Raw genomic sequence first — 25,575 nt, 5'->3', positions numbered from 1 at the left:
GTTATAAATATCAAGTAATTTCATATGGATTCTATTTATAAATATGTATACTGCTTACAGTGTTCTTACTTTAGCTCAGAAGACGGGTCAGTAGGCTTTTTCTGCACAAGCAAACACAAATCTGTCCTCTTATCAAGGACTTCTCGTTCCATATCAATGGATTTGGGAACTGCAGGAGAACTTACAGCCCATTCGATATTCTCGGTTATAAGAGAGACCAGGAAACAGAGGCTCAGAAAAGTTAAATGGCTCCTTTAAAGGTCAACAGCTAGCTGACAGTAGAGCTGGGCCTACTACCCAGATTCTGGTCATAAGGCTCCAAATGATGACTAAAATAAAAAAATGTTGACCATTATTAGGTGCTGACAGAGATGCAGAACTGGAACTCTCAGGTTTCTGGTGGGGATGCAAAGGAGCACGTTGACTCTGGAAAACAGACCGGACATACACACTACGTGACCCAGCAACCCTGTTCCTAGGTATGCACTCTAGAGAAATGAAAACTTAGTCGCTCTGAAAGCCGTCTGTGAGCGTTTACGGAGGCTTTGCTTAGAATCACCAAAAACTGGAAACAATCCAAACGTCCTTCAACAGGTGAATGGAAAAACAGTGCGATCCATCCACAGAATAGGACAGAATATTACTTGGCAATAAAAAGGAGCAAAATGTTGATACCTACAAAAACTAGGACGAATCTCAAAGGTATTATGCTAAAAGCAATCTCAAAGGGTTACACGCGGTATGATCCCATTTAGGTAACACTCTCCACAAGAGAAAACACTCACGATGAACAACAGATCAACGGCTGCCAGGTTCGGAGGGTGGGGGAGTGCACTGCGGCAGGAGTGTTTCCAGACAACGGAACCGTTCTGTCTCCTGACTGTGGCAGCAGTTACACGAGTCCATAACATGTACTAATGTTCACAGAACTGTACACGTACCGAAGTGTCAATGTCACTGTACATGAACTTAAAAATTAAAACGAATGCCTTACGCAGTCTCTGGGTTCTGAAAGTCAGAAATATTTCTGGGCTTTTAAATTCGGTTTTTTTAAACTTCAGTTTTTAATGAGCAAAATAAAATGATTTAATGGGTCCTTTCTTATAAAATCTCATTGCCAAGAAAAGAACATATTTAACTTGGCAAGTTACATAACCTCACTTTGTCTCAATTTCCCTGCTGGTAAAATGGGGTAATAATACACTACCTCAAAGGGTTATATGAGGATTACATGGCAAGTGCTTTGTAAAGGTTGATAAGGAGCAAAAATACAGACACTATATATAACTTTGGGTACAGAAATGAAAGACAATGCCAACCATGTAACTTTTAAGTTTTTATCCTTCTGGAGAACGAGGTTCTGATAAGTGCTTTTCTTTTTAAAAAAAATTTTTTTTTCAACGTTTATTTATTTTTGGGGACAGAGAGAGACAGAGCATGAACGGGGGAGGGGCAGAGAGAGAGGGAGACACAGAATCTGAAACAGGCTCCAGGCTCTGAGCTGTCAGCACAGAGCCCGACGCGGGGCTCGAACTCCCGGACCGCGAGATCGTGACCTGGCTGAAGTCGGACGCTTAACCGACTGCACCACCCAGGCGCCCCTGATAAGTGCTTTTCTGATAGGGCGGTCTCTGAAACACAGTTCGACCCTGGAGTCTGATTTTCACACAGAAGTAAACACTCACCACTGAGTCCTTGCTATACGTTTATTCTGTACTCATTCTACATAAGCAAATGATTGTCTAAACCAGGCTCTGTGTTAAAGAAAGTTATACTATACAGTTAAAAATACCTTTCTATATGGGGCGCCCGGGGGGGGGCTCAGCGGGTCAAGTGTCTGACTTCGGCTCAGGTCACGATCTCGCAGTCAGGGGGTTCGAGCCCCGCGTCGGGCTCTGTGCAGACAGTTCGAGCCTGGAGCCTGCTTCCTCCGATTCTGTGTCTCCCCCTCTCTCTGCCCCTCCCCTGCTCATGCTCGGTCTGTCAATAATGAGTAAACATTAAAAAAAAATGCTTTTTGTTAAGGACGATATAGGGAGGTGATTTTCAAACTGCCCGACCCAACCCAATTTTTTTAAATGAAATAGAATTAAAAAAAACACACACACACAACAGAATGCTTCACAAATAAGGTAAGCACTGTTTCATGAAATCTTGCTTCAGCTGCGGGTAGGGGTACTCAATGTGAGAGAACACACATGACCACACACGCACTGCTTTTTACTGTGGGTCACGGTCAGAAAGTTTGAGAAAGAGCGCTATGGGGAACTCAACAAACAGTTTTAGATGGAGAACGGTCCAATTCTGCAACATCTGGCCTCTGTGGACAAATCTTTTTAGTGTTCACTAAAACCTGTTCACCACCTGACCTTAGAGACAGAAGTCATCCTCAAAGAAAAAAATCTAACTTTCCACTGGAGCTGATGAAAAGGGCAGAGAGAGAATGGGAGGCAGAACAAACTACCTCTTGGACATCGTTACAATACCCGACAAGGTGGAACAGGGGCACAAGTGTACACGTCCTTTACCACGACCTGACAGGAAGAAACCAGCCACATGGAAGTAGAAAAATTTTATACTATGCATGTATTTTCCAAATTTAATTTGAACATTGTTGTCACTGAGCAACATTAAGTTTAACTTACAAGATTTAAATATATTTTATATAGGGGCGCCTGGGTGGCTCAGTCGGTTAGGTGTCCGACTTCGGCTCAGGTCATGATCTCGCGGTCTGTGAGTTCAAGCCCCGCGTCGGGCTCTGTGCTGACAGCTCAGAGCCTGGAGCCTGCTTTGGATTCTGGGTCTCCCTCTCTCACGCTCTCTCACTCTCACTCTCAAAAATAAATAAACATAAAAAAATTTTTTTTTTTAAACACCTTATGTCAAGCAAATATTTTCTTTTGGAGCAGAATGAGATACCTATTAGGATCAGAAAAGTTAAAATGTGTCTGCTTTGGGAGCGCCTGGGTGGTTCAATTGGTGACGCGTGGCACTTTTGGATTTCGGCTCAGGTCATGATCTCAAGGCTCCTAAGTTCAAGCCCTGCACTGGACTCCAGGCTGACAGCTCGGAGCCTGCTTGGGATTCTCTCTCTGCCTCTCCCCTGCTCATGTGCGCGTGCACTCTCTCTCAAAATAATAAACTAAAAATAAATAAATAAGTAAAATAATAATAATAAAACCTTATTACAGTTTAGAAAACTACCTAGCTTATTTCTTTTGTAGACTAAATAAACTAAATGTGACTTCGGTGTGCTAAATCCAACAAAGTCAATGCTAAAATTGCTACCTGCCTCGTAGCATCAGCTCAGTGAGGTGCCTCATAGCAGTGTTTCTCAACTCCAGCGCGGCTGACGTGTTAGAGCAGAGAGATCATTCTTTGTTATGAGGGGCCGTCCTGGGCCCTGTAGCATGTTTAGCCGCATGTCTGGCCAGTAGCCCCACCGCTCCCCCCCCCCCCCACCCCCCGGCCCAGGGCCTCCTTATGTCAAATCAGAGCTATCTCCAGACCTTGCAGAGTATCTCCTGGAGGTAAAATCGCCCTTGGTTGAACTACTGCTTTATAAATTTGTATTTTAATCGTGATTTCCACGTTTGGGCAGTAAGAGGGAGAAAATGGCAATACTGCAATTACAGCAAAAAAAAAAAATGTGATCAAATGCAGTTTTCAATGGAAATGACGACGCCTCAGCAGTTATTATGGTTCGTGGGCACATACAATTACATTCCACCGACCAACCCGGCAGGGCGACCAAATTTCAAAATATTCAACACCAGGTTAACTGTGTTTCAGTAAATTTCTCCTGTTGCTATGTGTTTAAAACCCCGAGTTTCCAAAAAGTTTAATTATACCACGGTTATCAAAATATTAAGTAAACACTTTTAATAACTAGCAATGCAAGAAGGATTATTATATGAATATTCTGCAATGAAGCAGTAAAAGAAATATTTAGCAGTTACAAAGACAAACCTTTCAAGAGATGTAACTGTTTTTAAGACCTATTCTGTCACATTAAGCCCCTCTTTTAGGATGAAAATACATAGGGTTTGCTTGTAGACTGACTTCAGAATTCTCTTAATATGGTAAAACTCCAAGCTAGGTTTGAAAATTTCAAACCATTTAAAAAATGGTTTGAAATCACTCTGTCCCACTAAATATTTCAAAATGTAATTTAAAATAGGGCATTATCATTTCCCTCCGGAGAGGTGAGGGACACTTTTTTAAATTAAAAAAAAAATTATTTAGTAGGTATACATCCGCATGGATCAAACATTTTAAGAAGAAAGTATAGCGGATAGAGCACCACGACTCACGAGAGCCAAGACCAGAAATAATCCAAATGCCCATCAATGGGAGAATGGACAAATACGTTATTACAGTATATGCAACTGAATATTACGTGAGGCAAAATGAGTTATTACACGCGAAAGTAAGAGTGAATGTTATAAACATAATTTTGAGTGAAGGACACCACACACAAATCAAATGAGCACATCCTGTACTCCACTTATACACCGCTTAGAGATTTTCCACAGCCATACGTGGTTTTCTCATTCTTTTTTACGGCTATAAAATTTACCCTGCTGCGTGAACATACCCTAGCTTATCTACCCAACTTCTATACAGATGGACATGTAGGTTTTTTCCAAACTTGTGTTGAGTTTATTTGGAGGACTCTGTCTGCTCTGGAGGCTACAAAGAAAGGTGCACGGCTCTCTATAAGGATCTTTCAGGCAAGGGAACTTCAAATCCCCTCCTCTTAGGAGGAACTGGGTAAAAAAAAACACAGATTTATCCGTACAACTGAAACAGCGTGCGCGCGCGCGCGCACACACACACACACACACACACACACACACTCCTCACCTCCTCCAAAAACCCAACACTTTATCATATGTGTCAATGTCCACAGGCCACTGACGTGACTTGAGACACGTTAAAATGGCACATTTGAAAGGACGAAAACAATTCATGAGGGCCTGCTTATACTCATTTCGTAGGCCACACGGGGTAATTAAGAAGTTATACGCCACTGAATCCCCAAAACCGAATCAAAATTCCAAAGCTGAAAAGTCTAAATTCCAAAGCTCTTCACGACTATATCCTTCACTAGCATCCAAGACAAAAGGGAATCACCCAACACGGTTTTTACCCTTATGAAATAACTCCGGCTGAGAGTACTGACCCTCGGATGCCACATGCAGAGCAAGACCCCGGAGTCAGGCAATGGAGCCGCACCCTGCCTCGTTTCTATCTCTGTTCCCTTCCAACAACCCCTTCTCACCACACGGACTGGTTTACCAAGAAACGTTCAGAAGCACCTCGCTCTCCACTAGGCCCCGTGACGCCAGCACACCAGGAAAAACAACAGTTAAAAGAAAAATAGGCGCGCCTGGGGTGGCTCAGTCGGTCGAGCGTCCGACTTCAGCTCAGGTCACGATCTCCCAGTTCACGAGTTCGAGCCCCGCGTCGGGCTCTGTGCTGACAGCTCAGGGCCTGGAGCCTGCCTCCGATTGATTCTGTGTCTCCCTCCCTCTCTCTCTGCCCCTCCCCTGCTCATGAACTGTCCCTCTCTGCCTCTTAAAAAATCAAATAAAACATTTAAAACAATTAAAAAGAAAAAAAAGAAAAACAGCACCCTCGTCCCCAGAGAAAGTTTACTTAGCAAAACGTAGTCTGGTTGAGAAAAAAACACGTAGCTCAATCATCCCAATTTTATTTGTTTAGTCAGTCCGGGCTCACCTGGCGCGAGTCCTCTAATTATTATACATCTGGCCAAGATTACATTTTTTCAAGTGTTCTGCAAAACCTAAGGCAAATCTAAGGCCATTATTTGCCAATCCCTCTTTATCAGCAATCCAACACTAGATTTCCATTGATGGGAAAGCCCCTAGGTGGCTCAATAATAAAAGAAAACAGGGATTAACAGATTCCCTTGAGGTAAATCCTAATGCATTACTGATGTGCCTACCTTATTCTGAAAAGTCTCTACGTAACTCTTGCGGGTTCGCTGGCTTATCACAACGATATCCTGCAAAAATGACAGAATAATTTAATTCTATGGAGCCCAAGAAATTCTATTTTCAAAGCTCTGTGCACCGAATAGAACCGTACACATGCCCTCGAATCTACTTTTCAAAGTAATCAATCTCTTACCCTATGTTTTAAAGAGGCAAAAAAATGTCCTATTTTTACAAAACCACCTTTGGGGCTAAAAACAAGGCTAGGGATACACACACACAATCTGTACGTACAGGCCAAAAGTAGAGAGTTGATAAAATCTGACAGGTAAGGCGACTTGACTGTTCTTTCCTTCACCCACCGAAGCAAAAAATGCCTAAGGCAGTCAGACTTATAACCCTAATGACAGTTTATGATCAAAACCTCAGATGAGCAGTGGGGATTCTTCAGGAGAGAATGTCCCTAAGTGTTTCTTAAAATCAAACCTAACTGCTCTATAAACAAACAGATTAACTAAAATAAGCGTCTGATGTCTTCACTGATTCTACCAAGCACTTTACGGCTTACGTGAGCCGTGGCAATTTACACAAGGCTTTGCACATGATTCAACTCTGGACACAGAACGCACCGAGATACGTTCACGTCCTGAAACACCCCTTTCACCACAGAAGCTCTGAACACGCTTAAAACAAGCACGGCCTGCGGATGGCGCTGTAGACACTGGAGCTAAGTCTTACGGTCTCCACCACATTCAGCCGGCCACAGAGCCACGAATCGAAGTTCCAATAAGCACACCGCACCTGCAAGACTTCGGTGTGCTCCAAGTCAAATATTTGCAATTTTTTCCTCCCAAATCGGCACAAGTGAAACACAGGACCTCTTGCAAACCAGAATGATCCGTATGTTCCCACATCAGCCATTCCTGCCATTTACTGCCTCCTTAACAGGTACACGCGCCAGGAACTGCCAGAAGCTTGCACACAGCATCTCTAATCTTCATAACAAATCCCATTCTCCTGGTGAGGTAACTGAGGCCAGAGAGATCAAGGTGATACGCCCACTGCCATACAGCCAGTAACTGCTAAAACCCTGGAGTGAAGGGTGATTTTTTTTTTTTTTAAACCGTTGGCTTTCACAGTTTACTTCTTCGACAGGCTCCAGACAATTCAAAAGCAAAATCCCATCAGCAGCGCTGCTGATCAACTTTTTTCTACAGGCTTGAAAAGTACCGTCTTACCACACTACAAGATTACTTCCCATACTCAGAGCAGAAATGGAACCGGCTCTGGGCGTCGCGACTCGGATCTTGAGGCCACAGTTGCGGAAAGTAGGTGCTGTCTCCCTTGAGTAGGAGCTGCTGATCTGAAACGTCCTAAGGGAAGGGTGTCTGAAGAAGGGTGTTGAAGAAGCTAAAGCAAGCTGTTTGTATTAATGAGTGACCTGCTGGCGCTACTACTCCTTAAGCGTCCCACTGCTAGGCGACTGTTTCCCACCCTTCCAAGCTCTGAATCTGGCAGTCAGAACTCCGGTCTCACAGCCATAGGTGTTACAGGATCAGCTGCTCTGCGGTGTGTGGGTGTTTAACTAGGTAAGCGACTAGTTAGAAGCCGTGCAGCAATATTCAATCAAGGAAGCACACTGCCCCCCTGAGATTTTAACGATCTGGCACTACACTAGGCTGACAAAGAAAAGTAACATATTTGCAACTCTGAGATGGTCTGGGCTTAGGATAGGCAAATAATTTCCGACAGTAAAACTTCAGGCATGACATGAACAAAAAAATATAAAAAACAAGCCTGTAATACAAGCCACTTCAAGCATGTTTATGAGATAATAAAAAGTGCAATATTTGCAATCTCAGCATGCTTTCAAACTTCATAGGGTACACGGCATAATTATTAGAATAAATGCTATTCTTCAGGTGTGTGGAACAGGTTCTTTGCAAGATTCCAAGGCTCCCTTGCCTTCCAAAAAGCTGTTAATACCATGAATTCCTCGGCCTCTCAGAACCCCCAAAACGCAAAAAATATGAAGGTCTCAAAGGATTCTTTATGTAAAAAATATTGTTGGAAATGGAAGCTCCCAGAAAGCCGGGGCCTGTGTTCCTTTAATGTCACTGCCCATCACAGCACGATCACAAGCTGGAATAAATCTCTCTTGGTTGAAATATAATCAGAAGGCAAAAGCTGGATGCAGAGTGATTTAAACAAGAATAGCTGATATTTATCCCAGGATGGTGCAACGTTACTCTCCAGTTCTAAGTTCTAAACACGGAGACCGAATTCCCTAACTGCAGCTCAGATCTTTCCATTAAAACAAAACTTTAAAAGAAGATGATTCTGACGGCAGTGCCACCCTGAATGAAGACATGAAATCGTATTTAATAAAGGTGGAAAAACTCTGCACGGAGAAGGTGCTCTACTATGGGAATGATCAAGCCTTCTTTTAAGAAATCAAATCAACCTCAATCAACACATAAACATTCCGGATAGTCATCATGAAACAGACCACCGACTTTGATGCTGAAATGTGCTGCATTTAGAATACGGTGCAAGGAGCATGCATCATCCATTGGTCACATTGGGACAAATTGTTTTGACTCCAGTTGTAACTTTTTCTGAAATTCGCACATCTCCTTCTTACAGGAAGACAGGGAATGATGCCTTACAAATACGTGACCCCCTGTAATCAAGGAACAAAACACAAGGATACATACATAATCCACTTTGTTATCTGAGCTTGCTGCTCAGAACCAAAGTACTGTAATGCCAAACCTTGGGAAACAAAACACAGAACTCAAGTTCCTTTCACTTTTGCATAATATAGATCTTAACCTGAGGTCCCAGGGCTAGCTTCAAGGGGACTGTAATCGCATACAAAATTGTGTGTGTCTCTTTCACTAAGAAGACAGCCCCTAAAGGCTTCGGTGACCCCACAGAAAGGTTAAGAACCGCTGAAGCAGACATTTCCAGAATCCCTACAACTCAGAGGTGCACATTTTAAACAAAATTATACTAAAGGTAGTATCTATCTGAATACATGTGCACAGTCCTGATACAGGCAACCAAGATGCCCTGCCAGTCCCGACCATCACAGTTCAGTTGACCACTCTCAAATCAGCCCGAGGCGGGAACATCACCTGCATTCAACACACACACACACACACACACACACACACACACACACACACGCCGGCCCCTCATTCCTTACGCATACACATGTTGTCAACAAAGCATGTGCTAGTTGCCATTCCCAGAACAATACAGGCCTGGCCATCTCTGGAAAAAAATACACATTCTTCCCCAAATTATTACCCTATTTATTTACTGCACCTTGACGACTGATGTTAAACCTCATCACAAAATAAATGAAATACCCACACACCCTATGTATCTCATCAACTGAGGAAAAAAGCACCACTCAGTGATTACTGAGGGTACACAGGAGATGCCTATCAGCAAAATACTCTGATAACGACGCTTGAACATGGGGACAATCAGAGACAGACTCACGCAGGAACATCCTGAGGACATGGTTGTGGAAAGAATCCTTTTCCAAAGGCAAGAGCACATTCCTTTGATTGGCACAAGCCATTCCTGACAATGGATCCGCGATGACAGGGGCTGCTCTGGCAATCAGGAAGTGTGTGTGTGTGCGCGTGTGTGTGTGTTGTGGGGGAGGGATGTACTAGATGTGATCAAAGACTGGCCCTCTTCAAAGAACAGCATATGGGATCTCAAATCGTGAAGACAGACTTCGAGGGTGAGGCAGGGGCATTTATCATTTCTACAGGAGACATCCCTCGACAATGAACATGTTCCGCGCAGATGTAACGGGGGTGTCACTACCTTCAGTGTCTCCCATCTAAGAATCTTAAGTAGAGCCTGATTGGAGGGGTGGAGGAGGTGGGGGAGGAGAAAGGTCTGCATTACCCTCTGGGGTGAGTGCTGGGCGGGTATACACTGGATGCATTTTATCTCAGGCGGCACAATACTCCGGGGGTTGGAGGTTTGGGCGCAGCCGCAGGGCCGGGGAGGCAGTGGGTGCAAGCCACCAGCTGCAGGGCAGGGGAAGGCTCGCAGGAGGACCGGTGCAAACCTCCCTCGGCCCGCTAACCCAGGCAACCCCAGCCTCCCCTCGGGCCTCGGGGCGAGCGGGCTCTCTGCAAAACTGGAGCCCGGCCCGGGTCCGGGAGCGAGGGGGCGAAGGAGCAGGAGCGGGCGCCCCCGGCCCGAGCTCGCGGCCGGAGGAGCGCAGCGCCCCGGGCCTCCCCGCCGGATGGGGGCTGCTCCGGCCTAGCGCACGCAGCTGCCTCGGCGAAGGGTTAACCCGGCGCCCGAGCCCCGGCCGGCCCGGCGGGCGGCGGAGAGGAAGGGCTGCTGCAAGGGGCGCAGCCGCGACTGTGGCGTGTGCGTGGGGGGCAGGGGCCCCTACTCACCCTGGCCGGCCGCCTCCGCCTCCGCCGCCCCGACCGCCGCCTCGGCGGTCCATCCTGCGGCGGGGGGCCTGTAGCCGCGGCGCTCGAGTAACAACCGCCGGCCGGGCCGGCCCCTCCCCCCCGCCCAACGTCTGTCCTCAGGGCCGCTCCGCAGACCCGGCCTCGGCCGCCGCCGCCGCCGCCGCCGCCGCCGCAGCGCTACGTGGCCGCCGCTCCGACGTCTCGCGACTCCCTTCCGAGCGCGCGAGGGCGAGCGGGGCCGGCGGGGCGGGCGGCGCGCGGGGAGGGAGGCAGGGGAGGGGGTGTGCGTGTGTGGTTGTGTGTGCGGAGCCGGGGGCAGGGAGGGAGGGCGAGCGGCGGCGAGAGCGCGCGCGCGCCCGCGGCCCCGTCCCTCGCCCGCCCCCCCGCCCAACGGGGAGCCGACACCTCCCTCCGCCCGCCCCCCTGGCATCCCGGCCGCTGGGCGCGGCGGCGCGCATGCGCAGCCCCCTCGGGCCGGCCCCGGCGCACCTTTTCTCCCCGCTGCCACAATGTGAGCGCCCCGCCGCCCAGATAACCGCCGGCTCCCGCTCCACCCCCGCCCTCCCCCACTCCGCCCACTGCCGAGCGCCCAGGTAAAGGCGTGGACTGCGCGTGCGCGCCGCCCTCCCTGGGTCTGGGGGCGTGGTTGCTGAAAGGAAGCCAAGTCGCAGAGTGGGAGGGAGCTTGGGGCAGAGGGTGTGAGCCTCCTCGAAGTAGGGGCGGGTGAGGATTCAGGGGAAGGTAAAGTGAAGAAGGGGGACCCAAGTAGGAAAGCGGGCCCCAGGGAGACTCAGAAGTAAAAGAGCCCTTGGCTTATGAAATTAAAAAAAAAAAAAAAAAAAATCTTGACTGCGGCCTCTGTTCCTGGAGGGTAGTGTGAGTGACAGAGGACAGAAATAAAGGAGGTAAAAATATAAGCAGAAGTGGTCGTTCACTAGATAGATGGGACAGCTAGTAAACGCTGGAGAAATTTAGAGATTGCCGGAGTGGTCAGAAATACCAACTTAGAGCCACGTTTGTTCTGCGGCCAGGAATAGGGAAGGGGATGCGTGTGTGCTTGAGGCAGAGAACTGCTATAAGAAAGGAGCCCTCCATTGAAAGGATTACAGCATTATGACTAATTAGCTATTAATCATTAATATAATTAATGGTACTATTAGCTAACAAGGTAGCATTTATCCAAGTTCAGAGCCAAGAGCGGGTGATCATAATTACAAGTGCTTGGAGTACAGAGAGGGGGAGTAAAGCAGGTGAGGCGAAGGCCTAAGGAGTAGAGGACCCAAGAGGGCAGCTTGGAGGGGGAGGTTGACCTTTCCCCACCATAAACCAAACCCCCCTGACGTTTCCCAAATCTTACCTCCATTGGAACTCCTCATCCTCCTTCCGTTATTAAAAGCACGCTTAACAAATGTCCTGGCATTAAGACCTACCTCTCTATACATTTTCAACACGGTGCAGCTACTTCGCGCCAAAATAGCCACCCTCGCCCCTCAAAACTAGTCCTATAGCAAGTGAAAGGACCCGAATCTGGCATAGGGTTAGGGAAGAGATTGAAACTTGATACACAAAAGGATTCAAGGCCTAGCTCTGTCCTTGGGCCCTTCTGAAAACAGGTTTTTTTTATTACACTTGGACTCCACACTTCAGAGAGTGTAATTTGGCACCTTTGGGTCGTGTTCCTCAGTAGTGAGTGTCTTCAGTGGATAGACACTAAAAAATGATGTCCTAATTCGGCAAGTAGAGAGAAAATCTTCAGGGCAGAGCAGGAGGAAATAACCATGCATTACATTAGACTTAGGGGCACCTGGTTCGCTCAGTTGGTGGAGCGTGCGACTCTTGATCTCGGGTTGTCAGTTCAAGCCCCATGCTGGGTGTGGAGATTACTTAAAAAAAGAAAATCTTAAAAAAAAAAAAAAGGGAAGACTCAGATTTAATGTAAGAAAGGACTTGGCATCCATGGGGGGTGGTGAGCCCAGAATATCTGACTGGGATGTCTAGTTTTGCGTTCTAGGACATTTGATCAATGCCCTACTCTGCCGATCAGGGCAATCCAGCTTGGAAGAGGGAAGTGCAGAGCAAAGGCTAGAGAGGTAACCTTCCAAGCTTCTATGACTCTCCACTCACAGGCCAACCCTCTGAAGGGCTCCTAGTAGTTAGAATAGTCATATTATTACTTTCTATTTGAGGAGTGCTTTATGGTTTCTGCAGAGAGGTTACGTCCATTATCTCATCAGATCTTCCAACAATCCTGTGAGGCAGGCAAAACAGGAATTATTCCCAATAAAGGAAATTTGGGCCAAGGAATGTTTAATGGCTCAGTCCATCACTCACCCCAGAAAACAATGGAGGGTTTGACTCCGAAAAACTGCTGCCTGTTCCTGTGGAGTAAAAACAGGTAGCCTTGGCAAGCGAGAGAGAATAATTTTAATATTCAGTTCTACATTTGCATCTCCTTTATTTCACGTTTCCTTCCCCCACCCCCCTTTTTTCAATCCAGGACCCTAGGACTCGTCCCCGTGTATTGGAGGCCTTGGTGACTGGTACTTTGGAAGGCGTTGGGTCTTGGGCTAGCAAGGAGATCCCGGTTTCTCTGCTGTCCCTTAACTTTTCCCTTTCATGCATCGACCCCCAGAAGAGGGCTACCGGCCAGTGTCCTCGCTCAACATGTCACAAGAAGGAGCATTTGCTCTCAGCCGGACTCCCTCATTCCATGCCTCCCTTCTTCAGCTACTGGCACCATAGCTCAGCAGGCATCACAGACAACATTTAGCACCTACATCTGGCCTTACTGGAAGATTAGGCTTCTTTCACCCTGGTTTCCTGGCCTTGGATAGTCCTTCGCTAATTTCTTCATTAAGAGAGTGGACAAAGGCAAACCGTGAGAGACTCTTAAAAACTGAAAGTAAACTGAGGGTTGATGGGGGGGGTGAGAGGGAGGGGAAAGTGGGTGATGGGCCTGGAGGAGGGCACCTGTGCAGATGAGCACTGGGTGTTGTACGGAAACCAACGTGACAATAAATTTCATCTTAAAAAAAAGAATTATTGAATCAATACTGTATACCTGAAACTAACATAACATGGTATACCAATTATACTTCCATAATAAAATAAATTAGGAATAAAAAAGAGAGAGAGAGAGTGGGAGAGTGGACAAAACCCAGTACAAGCCACCAAAAAAAAAAACAAAAACAAAAAACAGTTTAGTACACACACACACACACACACACACACACACACACACACAGACACAGGAATATTAGCCATAAAAGCAGATGAGATCTTGCCACTTACAATAAACAGGGATGGATCTAGAGGGTACTATGCTAAGTGAACTAAGTCAGAGAAAGACAAATACCATATGCTGTCACTTAGAAGTGGAATCTACAAAACAAAACACAACAATGAATTGACCAAGCAAAAGCAGAATCAGACCTACGAAGGCACAGAACACAGTGGTGGTGGCCAGGGCGGAAAAAAGGGTGGGGTTGGGCGAAAGGGAAGGAGGGGAGTGGGAGGTGCAGGTTTCCCGTCCCGGGATGAATATATCGCGGGAATGAAAGGCGCAGCATAGAGAATCGTGTAGTTAATGATAGGGTAATGGCATTATATGGTGGCGGGTGGTAACCACACTGGAGGTGAGCACGGCATACGGTGGAGGCTGAATCCCTGTCGTGGCATTGAAAGGAACGTGGCGTTGCACGTCGACTCTACTCCGACGATAAATAAACAATAAAAAGTTTTAGTATGAAGTTCTGCACACTTTGACGGTTCTACCAGACTTGGAGCTGGGGGCCCTGGTCATAGTCCCTTAGATTCTCATTCTCGTGGTGCCGCAACCCTCGCTCCATCCCCTCACCTATTAGACTTTGTAAAAGCCTACAAATAGGCTTTGTAACAGCCGGGCGTTACCCGGTTCTTACGAGTCTTCCAGATCTGATGCCCGGAATTCTATTCGAGAAAGTTGACTTTGTTCGTTAGTATCTTACAATGCCATTCCTTTGCTAAGAAGCACTATCCAGTTCCTATCTCGAAGCCCTCGGTACAAGAAGCTGCCCCCTTTGCAGAATGGATAAAGCTGTCCCGGGCTCTCCTTTTTTTACTCACTTTTTCTCGTATCTCCAAGTGACGGTGTTTAGAGACAAGTCAGAAAGCTGGGCTTTTGCGTTTCTGCCATAAGGCTTGCGTGTGTATGAGGTGTCGCGCACAGGTCTGTGTTTATGTCCAATCTTAAAGGGATGTGAGCCAAGGGCACTTTCATTCGGTGCCCCCTCACCTCCCCCCACCCCTACTTGTTTTAAAAAGGTAAGCTAGGGGCGCCTGGGGGGCTTAGTCGGTTAAGCGACCGACTTCGGCTCAGGTCATGATCTCACAGTTTGTGAGTTCGAGCCCCGCATCGGACTCTGTGCTGACAGCTTAGAGCCTGGAGCCTGCTTCAAATTCTGTGTCTCCCTCTCTCTCTGCTCCTCCCCGGCTCATGCTCTGTCTCTCTCTCCTTTCAAAATAAATTAAGGGGCGCCTGGGTGGCGCAGTCGGTTAAGCGTCCGACTTCAGCCAGGTCACGATCTCGCGGTCCGTGAGTTCGAGCCCCGTGTCAGGCTCTGGGCTGATGGCTCGGAGCCTGGAGCCTGTTTCCGATTCTGTGTCTCCTTCTCTCTCTGCCCCTCCCCCGTTCATGCTCTGTCTCGCTCTGTCCCAAAAATAAATAAAAAAGGTTGAAAAAAAAAACAAAAAAATAAATAAATTAAAAAAAAACATTATTAAAAAAAAAAAAAGGTAAGCTAAAGGCCAGGGTGTCCTAGAAGAAGAAGAGAGGATACCCTCAAAGGCCAGACCCACGAATGCATTTGTTCTGCGTTGGGGACAGAGATGAGGGAAGCTATGGGGATGGTCAGTGTCCCTTCGGTCCAAGCTTGGTTTCCGGCTGCAACATGGCCTTGGGTCATCATCTGGCTTACAGTCCCCCCACCCCCCGAAGCCATGGTCTCTGTACATGAAAATGCGTTTTATAATTTTTTAAAAAATGTGACATGTGTGGGGCGCCTGGGTGGCGCAGTCGGTTGAACGTCCGACCTCAGCCGGGTCACGATCTCGCGGTCCGTGAGTTCGAGCCCCGCGTCAGGCTCTGGGCTGATGGCTCGGAGCCTGGAGCCTGCTTCCGATTCTGTGTCTCCCTCTCTCTCTGCCCCTCCCCTGTTCATGCTCTGTCTCTCTCTGTCCCAAAAATAAATAAAAAACGTTGAAAAAAAATTAAAAAAATGTGACATGTGTTCATGTTCATGTGACAATTTCTACAAATCTATAGTCTACATCACATCGTTTCATCCTTCCCTCATCGTTGGCAGGTAGGAAGGGCAGAAAATGCTGTTTTCATTTTTTTTTTTTCCAACAGCCAATAAAAACGAGGCCTGGATTTGAAGGGCCACACGGCCAGAACTACAATGTAGGTCTCCAGGATTCAAGTCCGGGACTTCTCCGTGATACTGCGCTACAGCCCTTTGCTGGATACCCTACAAAGCAAAATGTGGTCTACAAAGCAGATGTGGTCTCTGCTCTCTGGAACTTTGGACTCAGATGGACAATTCTGGCACACATAAAAGGACAAGGTGATTACGGTCAACCCGCATCTGCCAATAAATAAATGAGTTAAATCGATAAGGAAAGCCATGGTTACCTGCTCTACTAATATTGTTGGTTCCCCCCCCCCCCATTTATTAGTAGAGAAGGTAAAGAGGACGTTGTTAATGAGGCTAAGGTCTTAGGCCAGTCCCCTCTTTGCCTACTGGCTTTGTATGTGGAAAAAATACTGTGGGTGTTCCACACTGGTTCCCCTCTTTGTGGTCAACATTGTATCAACTTTCTGGGAACCTCTACCAAGGGTCACCCAAGGTGGGAATCAAGAACCATCATGAAATCACGTCTGCCCTTGAGCCACGTCTTCAACCATTTTCCTAAAGCTAACTGCTGTCCAAGCTTCAATGCACCCCGCCTTCACCATCTCTGCTGAGAGGAAAAGGACAGATCACCTCCGTGGCCGTCCTATTGTCACAGGGCCTGAGATTCATCCTTATCCACGCAAGACGGCCAGTTAGGACAGCGCAGCAGTGGGCTTGGAATTTGAGGGACATTGGTGTCAGAGAAGCGAGGCCAGGCCCCTCCTACAACAGCTCAGTTCCTGTGTATCCTGAGCAAAGGCAGAAGCGACCCTAGCGTTAGGGAACAACGTGGGCAGCTGAGGGCAGGGATCCAGCAGGAGAACATCCTCGTCCTCGTATCTCCAACAGTTAGTAGCAGCCGGCTTCCTCCCCTGGGGGTTCTGCCTGGAGGACTATCTCCAGCAGAGTGATCTAAGGCAGTTAGGTCCAAATTGTGTTAGAGTCTTTAAAGAGGCTCACAGATTCTTTTAGGCAGCACGCTTAATTGTTGTCTGTAATTGATGTGACATATGCCTTGGAGGCACGCACTGAGGTCCAACTGAAAGTGATGGGTTGGGTTTTTGTTTGTTTGTTTGTTTGTTTAAATTGGAATTAATTAATTAAAGAAGGCAGCTGTCCTGGGCTGTGAGTTAGTGCCAAACTCCGTAACCCTAAACCAGCCAACCCACCCAACCGGCCTCACCACCTGAGGAACAATCCTGAGGTTCTCACGGAGGTGGGTTGGGAGACCCGGGACGCAGTGCAGAAGCAGAAAGGGAGGGCTGCAACGGGGAAGTTGGGAGGGGGTGGTGGTCAGGGGACGCTCTCTTAACTTTCCTAACACCCCAGAATCTTGGCTCTTGAGAACTGTTGGGAACCATAGAAGTGTGTTGGGCGCTAGGAAATTGCAGGAAAGGGAAGGCAAGGTCCAAGGAGGTATGTGAGATTTGGGGGAGCGGCAGTCAAGTGGCAAGAGGATGCTTGGGGCTGGGGGGGGGGGGGATGTGAGGGGGAACTGTTGGCAGGAACCAAGCAAGAAGAACCTGCTCAGGTAAGGACCACGGAGATTGGGGGTGGAGAGGACCCTGTGGGTGGAGCTCACAGGAGGTGGAGCCCGGATGTGGGGGCGGGAGCACGGCGCCTGGGGCCTCTGGCGTTCGGAGGAGGTATTAATTAAACCCCTGACCTGAGGCGGTGAGCAAAGCCATGGCAGCTTTTCATATGAGTCGAGCTAATAACAATAATAACAATAATAATAACAATTAACGGATAATGAGACCTTATCTGCAGCAAGTTGTTCCTAGAGCTTTGTAGGCATTAAGTCATTAATTCCCCCGGCCCCTCGGGCCACCTTTTTCTGGAAGTAACGTGGGTGCAAGAGGACGCAGACAATCCTTGGGCAGTTAGGCCCGCTGCTGGTGGCTGGGGGGGGGTTGGTTCATTTACGGAGGGAGAACACGCAAGGTTCTTTAAGGTTTCATAAACTGTTACACGCTGTTAGATTTCTTTACAAGTGATGTTTCAACGGGATGAGTAGGGGAATGTAGAAATCGATCACCACAGATGCCCGAACAACTTTGATGCGGAAGCTCCAGTCCCCCCAAAGAGCACCAGGTTGAACAATGTGCTACAGTGGAGAGTGACCTGGGGGTGACCCGGAAGTGACCTGGAAGTGAACAGCGACCATCTGTGAAGCCCTAGCTAGTGGCAAGGCTGAGCGTCTGCTGCAAACAAGGTAAATCGGAGGACTTCAGACCGAGGAGGGGAATTTAGAGTGAAGACTCAAGGCAAGTAAGAGGAGGAGGATTATTCTGCGTTGCGGAAATCACGTGGGATGGAGCCTGGGCGCCAAAAGCCTTGAGCAAACCTGAGTGCCATCCGTGACCAGCTTTGTAGATTTCAACTGTTGTTTCACGTTGTTTGTGTGTTTCCCGTAACAGTGAGCACCACAGATTGTATGCACCCAATGCACTGACAAGCTTTGGATCGCATCCCATAGATGGTGAGAGTCCTCGTCGTTATCCTAGTCAAGATCAAAGATAAGGATATAGAGCATGCAATGTATGGCACATTAAAAAAAAACTTTTTTTAATGTTTATTTTTTAGAGAGAGACACACACAGTGCGAGCGGGGGAGGGGCAGAGAGAGAGGGAGACACAGAATCCAAAGCAGGCTCCAGGCTCTGAGCTATCAGCACAGACCCAACATGGGGCTCGAACTCACGGACCATGAGATCATGACTTAAGCTGAATTCCGACGCTTAACCAACTGAGCCACCCAGGCGCCCCCACCTTTTTAAACAAAAAATTTAATGTCTATTTTTGAGAGAGAGAGAGACAGAGTGTGAGCAGGGGAGGGGCAGATAGAGAGGGAGACACAGAAGCACGTTTTAAACAAAAAAAATCTCAAGTTATTTAAGCAAGGTATCTTGGGGGTCCTTCGGTCATGGAGTGGTAGGATGATTCTCCCCACTAATTATTAATAAAGGGGACACAAGAGATCCAGAGCAGGTGCTGAGCTTGTCTGAATCTCAGCATCGAGTGGCAGAGGAATTTGTGTCACAGTTCATGACAGTGAAATGAGAGGGAGCAGACCTCACGATTCTGACCCTTGCCAGCCCTCCAGAACCACAGCCTTCCTTCCCTTCCCTGTGTCACTACAGAAAAAGCCACCGGTAAGAAGATACTAGAACTTGCAGGACTTAAATACCAATCCGTCTTGTAGATTGTATCAAAGAACATACAGTAAAGTGTTCTGTGGTGACATTAGGAACGGAATGTTCTGGTTAATAAGGTAATCTGGTTAACAGAGTAGTACTAAATATATAGTACCGAATACTAAAATTCTTCACTGTTTATCTGAAATTCAGATTAGCTGGTTGTCTTATCTTTTGTCTGGCAACGCTGCTTGTAGGTAAACTACTAGGGAGATTCATATGCACTCTTCTGAAGTTCCTTAGAGAAGAAAACAAGGAGAGAGATACTTTGAGATCACTTCAGATTTATTGGTACAAGGAAATGGGGACAGAGAAGATGGCCAGAGATGTGTTAAGGAATCATAGGGGATACTGAGAAACACACTCATCATCATACTGGGTACATGGGTAAAATGTCACCAAGGCTTTGGCCCCACATCAAACTAACTGCCTATTTCAGGGATCTCAGAGAATCAAGCTTAACCTCCATCCCTCATTTCTTTCTTTTTTTTTTTTAAGTTTATTCATGTTGAGAGAGTGTGTGTGCATGGGAGGGGCAGAGAGAGGGAGAGGGGCAGAGAGAGAAGGAAAGAGAATCCCAAGCAGGCTCTGCGCTGTCAGTGCGAGGAGCCTGATGCGGGGCTTGAACTCATGAACCACGAGATCGTGACCTGAGCCGAAATCGAGAGTCAGACGCTTAACTGACTGAGCCACCCAGGTGCCCCAATCCCTCATGTCTTTATGCCAACAGAGAGGAGGCAGGCAAATGCTCACGGAGCAACGTGCCATTCGGAGGCACATGCATGTTTCCTCTGGGCCAGGGAACCCCCTGGTGCTTGGATACCTCCTTCCCTATCATACTGATGGTCGTGGGGGAAATGGGTCTCCTGGGAAGCTAGGTTTCGTCCTTCATGGCATCAACCGTGACTGGCCTTTTCTTGACCAGGTTGCTATTTTTAGCAGTTACTAAGCACCAAGATGTTCCCAATGTGTTGAGTGCTTTCCATGGTCCTGAGTGTTCCGCTGGAACCTGTGACTACATTACCCTACCTGGCAAAGGGAACTCGGCAGATGGGATTAAGTTAAGGATCCTGAGATGCGGACTTTATCCTGGATTATCTGGTGGGTCCAGTGTCATCACGAAGGTCCTTAGAAGAGAGACACAGGGGCTTTAGTGTCGGAGAGGGAGATGCGATGCGGAACAAGGGCCAGAATTATGTGAGCGCTAGCTCTGGAGATGGGAGAGAGACGGGAACCAAGGAGCGTGGGCAGCCTCTAGAAATGAGGAGGCAAAGAACTGATCTCCCTGAGAGCCTCCAGAAGGAACATAAGTAACCTGCCAACCCTTTGATTTTTGGCCCAGCAAAACCTCTGACCTCCAGAACTGTAGGATAATAAATCCGGGTGGTTTTAAGCCACTCAACTGGTGGTAACTTGTTATGGCGGCAGTAAAAAAAAAAAAAACAAAAACAAAAAAACACCGAATTCAGCTCCCCATTACTTAAAGGGAAAACTGAACTGCTCTGCAGGGCATTCGAGGGCTTGGGGGTATCTGCCCGGCGCCCCGCCCTGCCTGCCATGCTTTGGATACTGAACTTCTCCAGGATCCTCAATGGGCCGTGCCCTCTCTTACTCCCGTGCATTTGCACGTGCTCTTTCTTCTCCCCGGAACACCGTCTCCTCACCTGTTTGCCTGGCAAAGTCCTCATCCTTTCCGTCTCGGCTCAAACAATACTTTGTCTGTGAAGCCTGACCTAGGGTTCCTTTCCTGCATCTCATATGCGCTCCCGTTAAAGGACCTGTCTGTTCCCTCTCTGGACTATAAGCTGCTTGAGGGCATGGGACGTCTCTTTGATCTCCCTTTGCCCCCAGCATAGTCCCTGACTCATAAAATAAAGGTCTCCAGAGACTAGAGCTCTTGTCCTGACTTGTGCCCTGGATGTGATACAGCCCTTCCGGCCCCACCTCTCCTTCGATAACAAACACGGGGAAGGGAGGAATCATCTTTTCCCTTCCCTTCCCTTCCCTTCCCTTCCCTTCCCTTCCCTTCCCTTCCCTAGTGAGAGATGAAGACAAAGGAAATCAGGCAGTGTTTCAAGTTCAAAGAAGAAAAAGGTGGGGGCGCCCTGGGTGGCTCAGTCAGTCAAGCCAGCCGCTGACTTCAGATCAGGTCCTGATCTCACGGCTTGTGGGTTCGAGCCCTGGCACGGGGCTCCACACTGGTCCTACGGAGCCTGCTTGGGATTCTCTCTCTCTGCCCCTCCCCCCACTCATGCTTTCTCTCTCTCAAAATAAGCTTTTTAAAAAAAAGGAGAAAAAGGCACAAATCAAAGTTTTGTAACAGTGCAGTTATGTCCACAGGGTACAATATTCTTTTTTTTTTTTTTTTACTGTTTATTCAGTTTTGAGAGAGAGAGAGCGTGCGAGCATGAGTGGGGGAGGGGCAGGGAGAGAGGAAGACACAGAATCCAAAGCGGGCTCCAGGCTCCGAGCCGTCAGCACAGAGCCCGACGCGGGGCTCGAACCCACAAACCATGAGATCACGACCTGAGCTGAAGTTGGGCACTTAACCGACTCAGCCACCCAGGCGCCCCTCCCTACAGTGTACAATATTCTTCAGGTCTTGGTTTCTTCAGCGGGGAAATGGGTCTAGAGACAAGCTACACAGAAACAGGAGCTGTGGTGGCTTCGAACCCGGTTGTATCCCCTCATGCCTACCAGCGCTCTTTCCTCTTAAGTGAATTCCTGGGTGTTGGTTGCCGAAGATCTTGGGGGAGACTTTCCCATATTCTTCGGATTCATGTCTTCTAATAGGCACACCGATGCTAGGTGTCGTCTTGAGCAAAGGTTTCCCCACAGTCGTTGCATTCATGTAACTGAGTTCCAGAATACTGAGTCAGATGTCAGCTGTGCCTTTTGAGACTCCAAACTCACCTGAGGGCTCTCCCATGGACACATCAGATACAGAGTTTCTTTCCAGTAGGAATTTTCTGATGTTGTAGAAGATGGTTACCCCACCCAAATAAAGGCTTATTCACATTCATCGCACATGTGAATTTTGTCCCCTGTGTGAATTCTCTGATGTTTAATGAGAAGCGAAAGGCCACTGGAGCTCTCAGTAAAGGCTTATTACGTGCCCAGTACTCAGTGTTCGGAGGGAGCCCAAAATGTAAGGAACAGCCTCTGCCCTCTAGAAGTTTACAACCTGGTTACAGAGACAAGAGTCGTGGACGTGAAACGGGGGGGGGGGGGGAGCACGGGACGTTGTGTAATCACACCAAGCTGCATAGTTTAATGGCATTAAGTGAGAATTCAGAGAAAGAGGCATTCACCCAGGGATTAACTAGATGGGAAAGGTGACGGGAAGGCTGCCAGGCTTTGGCTCAACCTGAAAGGATGGTAGGGCTGAGGCTGGAAGACAGCAGAGGAAGGTGTTCAGGATGTGGCTGTAGAGGGATAAAGACGCCCTTGTAGAGGAACTCACTGGTTTAGATTCTGGAGGAGAGAGGGGGAGTGGGGGAAGAAGGGAAGGAAGGAAGGAAGGAAAGAAGGAAGGAAGGAAGGAAGCAAGGAAGGAAGGAGGGAAGGGAGGGAGGGAGGAAGGAAGGAGGGAGGGAGGGAGGGAGGGAAGGAAGGAAGGAAGGAAGGAAGGAAGGAAGGAAGGAAGAGAGGAAGGAAGGAAGGAGGGAAGGAAGGAGGGAGGGAGGGAGGGAAGGAAGGAAGGAAGGAAGGAAGGAAGGAAGGAAGGAAGGGAGGAAGGAAGGAAGGGAGGAAGGAAGGGAGGAAGGAAGAGAGGGAGGGAGGGAGGAAGGAAGGAAGAGAGGAAGGAAGGAAGGAGGGAAGGAAGGAAGGAGGGAGGGAAGGAAGGAAGGAAGGAAGGAAGGAAGGAAGGAAGGAAGAGAGGAAGGAAGGAGGGAAGGAAGAAGGGAAGGAAGGAAGGAGGGAAGGAAGGAGGAAAGGAAGGAAGGAGGGAAGGGGGAAGGAGGGAAGGAAAGAAGGAGGGAAGGGGGGAAGGAAGGAAGGAAGGAGGGAAGGGAGGGAGGAGGGAAGGGAGGGAGGAGGGAAGGGAGGGAGGGAGGAGAGAGGGAGGGAGGGAAGGAAGAGAGGGAGGGAGGAAGGAAGGAAGGAAGGAGGGAGGGAGGGAAAGAAGGAAGGAAGGAAGGAGGGAGGGAGGGAGCAAGGGAAGGAAGGAAGGGAAGGAAGGAAAGGGAAGGGAAGGAAACTCTTTCCAGTACAGTGAGTTGCTCCTCCATTTAGGAAACTCCTGAAGACTTAGCATAGCAGCCTTTGAAAATTGTATTTCTCTAATGCTTTTCTTGTTTTAGAGCTCCAAACACTTTCACTTCCACCTGGCGCACCTAAGAAAGAATTCTCTACCGCTGCAATTCACATTCACAGTCCCATCCCCCCCAACCCCCCCACCCCGCATTCGTGGGGTCCATTTCGGTTCCTTGACCATGCACGGTCACCCCGTGTGACAGAAGCGCCAACTGGGGAGAGAATGGCCCCTGGGAGAGCGCCCCCTGGCAAGCACCGCCCCCCTTCCCGGGCCTTCGATACCCTCTAAAACAATTCCTTCTGGGATATTCACACTTAGAGAGAAAGGGGGTCATCAGATCCAACGGCCCTTTACTTACGTCAGCTTTGCTGACGTTTCTCGGGAGCATTCGGAGTAGGGAACACTCCGTAACTTCCTTGCCTTCTCCATTCCACAGAGGGCGGCCGCTGAGCACGAAGGGTGACATTTACAGTGTCTGTCTCATCTGGGTTAGACAGTAGGAAGACGTTTCTACCAGTAACAGTGGTTAAACCCTGACTCAACATCCAACAACTCGGTGAGGCGTCAGAGCCGTCATTCCCAGACAAGTTTCACAACAAGACACGACAGCACCACCTGTCACGGGCAATGCAGAGAATAGAGGCGAGTGGATCTCACACGCGGTGAGGCAGCTGCTTTCTGGAGGGATCTGACAGTTCCTGGCGCGGTGAAATCCTGAAGGGCCTTCTCAGTGCCGCTGCTCAATGAGTTTGTTTGCATGTGGAATTCTTAGGCTCTTGATTCTGTCCCTGCTTCCTGCATCACTTCCCTAGGAGACTGAATTCGGGAAGGGAGGGACCTCACCTCGGGGGGTGGGGGTGAAGAGTGGGGGACATCCTTTTGCAACATTCCCCCCCCACCCTCCTTAGCAAGATACGCTCTGCTCTGTGAAGAAACCGGGCAGGAAGTCAAGGAGATCGACGAAAGCCACAGTAGAAATAGAGCCCAGACTCTCGGGACCTGGGTGGTCATCGGTGTCCATCTTCCCTGCGAGTTCATGGGCTCCCCCCGGGCAGGAGGCAGGTCTGTCCTAGTCGCCGCCAGAGCCGTCCCCAGTACCCGTCACCGTGCCTGGCACACAGCCGCCGCTCGGTAAATGTTTGCTGAAAAAAATCAACCGTAAACTTGGAGGCGATTCCCTTAAAGCGCTCCTCGCTCCGGTTCGGATGTAGAGTTACGTTACAAACCCTGGTGTGCTGGGGGACAGGAAGGGACACCGTTGGGTGACGATAAGAGCTAGAAGCACGCGGGCGGCCCCCGGAAAACAGCCCCAAAGTTCCAGTTGTATCTGGTAAACAACAGGGAAGCCCACTGGGGGCTCTTCGGGTCACCAATAGGAGAAGGCAAACGGTGGGAGGCTTACCAGGCCGCATTTGATCCGGAAGAGGGTAGGGGCACCAAAGAGCAGTGCGTCTTGGAGGGGCCTGGTCACGGTGGCAAACTCCAGGGATGACTCCTGTGGCTGAAGGCTGAATGGTTCCGACGGGTGGGCGTCAAAGAAGGACGCTGCTCCTGGGCGAACTCAGAGAAGGTGGCGGTTGGAGCAGAGGCAGGGGCCAGTGCAGTCATGGCCAAAAATGGCCCCGGGGAGGAAGAAGACGCCTTGGGAATCTGGTGTTGTCTTGCGTGGAGTGGGAGGGAAGCCCCAAAGGCAAGATCTGACTTTCTCCAGAGGGAGCTTTCTGAGGACAGGGGGCTATGTCTTATGCATCTACAGCCAATCGGAGCGGAGTGCCTTGCCCGTAGTAGCTGCTCAACTAACACTCCGTAAAGGAATGCTTGGCTGGTTGGCCGACTCTGGGAGGCACTGAGGATCTGAGAGCATGTGGAGGCCACCAGAGCTCTGTTGACTGTCTTCTCGGCTCCAACTTCCCTGGTCTAATCTTCTGTGTCATATCACCTGTGCTTTAAGCCAGAAGATGTTCCCAAAGATTGCTACTCTGTAGGTGGACAGCCGATACTAAAGAGGGGGACTCTAGCACCTACGGGCTGCGTCTCGGCCTGTAGCCTTGTGGGCCGTGCCCTCCGTTCTCCCGGGGCTCCTGCTGCCAGACGGGGTCCACGCATTTTGGACGATCCCGCTCGGCCCCCCACCCAAACATCAGATCATCATTCACGTTTCCTTGCAGTCTTTCTCCCTTTGATCCTATCTTGGCAAGCAGGGACGTGTCACCACGGGAGCCTGGTGTTAGCAAACACACACACACACACACACACACACACACACACA

General features: G+C 48.8%; 1 protein-coding gene across 2 annotated transcripts in view; it reads right to left on the bottom strand.

The window, feature by feature from the left end:
• ZNF652 (zinc finger protein 652) overlaps positions 1-10,689 on the bottom strand; it is a 56,525-nt gene extending 45,836 nt beyond the window's left edge. The window contains exons 1-2 of one of the 2 annotated variants that reach the window (XM_023243410.2): positions 10,400-10,689; positions 5,972-6,031 (exon numbers count right to left, since the gene is read on the bottom strand). The gene's annotated coding sequence lies outside the window, so the exon portion shown is untranslated. The remainder of the gene's footprint in view (positions 1-5,971; positions 6,032-10,399) is intronic. The other variant, XM_023243408.2, reaches the window with a different exon arrangement.
• Between the last annotated feature and the right edge of the window lie 14,886 nt (positions 10,690-25,575).

This window comes from Felis catus, chromosome E1 (genome assembly GCF_018350175.1).
Source record: "Felis catus isolate Fca126 chromosome E1, F.catus_Fca126_mat1.0, whole genome shotgun sequence".
Classification (NCBI taxonomy): Eukaryota; Metazoa; Chordata; class Mammalia; order Carnivora; family Felidae; genus Felis; species Felis catus.
Note: the sequence above shows the minus strand (reverse complement) of the source record. Positions and strands in the feature narration are given on the sequence as shown.